This window comes from Gopherus evgoodei, chromosome 3 (genome assembly GCF_007399415.2).
Source record: "Gopherus evgoodei ecotype Sinaloan lineage chromosome 3, rGopEvg1_v1.p, whole genome shotgun sequence".
In the NCBI taxonomy this organism is placed as follows: Eukaryota; Metazoa; Chordata; order Testudines; family Testudinidae; genus Gopherus; species Gopherus evgoodei.
In genome coordinates, this window is record NC_044324.1 from 180,403,336 (window position 1) to 180,405,975 (window position 2,640).

Consider the following 2,640-nt stretch of genomic DNA (forward strand, 5'->3'; position numbering starts at 1 on the left):
AAAATGTTACAGGGTCTTTCAGCTTATAGACACTAGAGAGAATCCTCCCCCCAGCACAAATACAAGTTGCAGCAAACAGAGATACAATCCTTCCAGCAAAATATACATTTGCAAATAAAAAAAACAATCAAAAGACTAAACCGCCTTTCTAACTAGTACTTACTAAATTGAACAGAAGAGGCTGTTTCAGAAAATTGGAGAGTCTGTATACATGTCTGGTCCCTCTCACAACCCAGAGAGAACAAAGAAAAACCCCAAAAGAACAAACAAAGGCTTCCCTCCATGGAGATTTGAAAGTATCTTGTCTCCTGATTGGTCCTCTGGTCAGGTGTTAGTCAGGTTTACTGAGCTTGTTAACCCTTTACAGGTAAAAGACATTAACCCTTGACTATCTGTTTATGACAAATGCTCCAAAGGCAGGTTGGACCCTGCCAGTGTGCTGGGGACAAGCTTCTTTTGGACTTTGCAGCCACTTTAATATCTATGCATGGGAGCATGAATTAATTTGTGAATTTCTGATATGCCTATTATGCTGGTATTTAGGTTCCATCAGCTCGATGCTATATGTGAACCTCACTCATTTAAAATAATTTTTTTAATCTGGTAGCTGTAACATGGCATCTCTAATAGAAGCTTGAATGCAGTTGTGTTTTTTTAATTTCAATATCTATCTGTTCAGATGGGCTTCACTCTAGGAGCTGGCAAGAGCCTCTGACCTTACTTTTTGTATGTATAGAATGTCCTTTTTTTCAACATTCACCTGCTCAGCATAGCTGGATGATGTGTAGAGATCTGTTACCTCTTTTCCTTCTTAGGCAATAGCCTACTTTGCCTCCTCTTGACTTGTGACTCTCAAAGAAGGAAATTGGAAGCAAGCATGGGTGGGCTTCATCAACTTTGGGTATTAATTCCAGAGTATTTTGAAAGAAGATAAGGGGGATACAAGACACAAATAGGAGGAGTGTCACAAAATAAAATCTCTTCCCCCTCCTCCCCCCACCCAAAAAAAAATAAAAGATTTTCTAATTTCAATATAACAGGAAATTCACCCTTTGCTTATGGATTCTACTAATAGTTCATTCAGTGGGGAGTGGCTGACAGGTTGAGACCTGGTCTAGGCTTAACGTTTAAGTCAGTACACCTGTATCACTTGAGGTGTGAAAAATCTATCCCGTTAACTGTTGTTGCTGTGCTGTCCTAACACCCAGTATAGATGCTGGTAGGTCTTAACTACTGCAATTCTGGGAGGTGGTGTTCCTACACTGACAATAAAAACCCCTTCTATCAGTGTAGGCTGTGTCTACACTGTGGAGTTATGCCAGCACCATTGCGATGCCAGTATAGTTCCTGTAGTGTAGACATATATCCTAGGTGAAAAGGAAATGGATTTTCTTGATGTGCTCAGTGGTACATGACATTATAAATATCAGCCTGGTTATTTAAAGAACATATAAGTAGAGAAATGAGGCAGAGGGCAGATGGCCTGGAAAGCTGGTACTATCTTTAAAGGTGATACCTAGGTATATACATGGTCTCCTCACTGTAACAGCCAAGCTCCTCACAAACATTAATTTATTATCAGGACATGCCTGTGGGGTGAAGTATTCCACTCATTTTACAAATGGAGAACTGGTGGCTAGAGAAAGAAATGACTCAGCTGTGGTCACATGAGAAGTCTGTGGCAGAGTTGGGAACTGAACTCTGATATCCCAGTCCAGTGCTTTAACCACAAAACCATCCTTCTTAATAGCTGTAAACTCCATATTAGATTCATTTATGGAACAGAGAAAGAGATTAAGGGCTTGGTGCATCCAGTCCATGCATGGAGTTGGTATTTGCCATGCCTCCAGGAATAGGGGGGTGACCATCCTTATAGTGAAAATAACAGAGGAAAAAGTAAAGGGTTAAACTATTCAGCTCCTACTCTAGGGAATGAATATTGGTTCTTACCCTGTTATAAATTGACATAATATATGGATGAAAATGCATTGACTGCAATTTTACAAGACAACCGAGAACTGAAAGGAAATTGTGACAGTAGGACTGTAGATCTTTCTTAATTTGGAATAAATAAATGACAGGAAAGTTGGCTTGTCAAAATAGTTTTATCTTGGGGAAAAACAAACTTGAGAGTAGGCTAGAGAAACTCGCCCAATGCCGAATTATTTTCTTAGCAAAAAAAGCCTATGTCCCTCAGAGACAAGCTTGTTGATCTGATCCTACAATCCCTTAGAGCTCCAAGCCCTCTGATTTTGACTCCAAGCAATGAGACTGAGAGTGAAGTTTTATCTCTGACCTCAGTTTTGTTGTAAATGCCTCAGAATGGCAGTTTCACTCTGTGCTGTGTTTCAGGAAGAGCATGTACATGATTAGCCACATACATTCTTCCCAATGTGCCGTGTGGCACACAGGTGGCTAAGCAGAGCCAGAACGGGGGAATTTAACAAAGCAGCAGTCAAGGCAGGCAGCAAGTCCTCTCATTTGTCTACCGGGATACTGATGAGAGCAGTATGGTAACAAGAGAACAAGATGCCAATTTCCATTTTCAGCCTCGGGTGATGTATGCGGCTTTGTCAGTGCAGCAAGGACAGCAAAATACAGGCCAGCAGCGAGCAAGTTGTTCAGTTTTGCTTGCTCAGA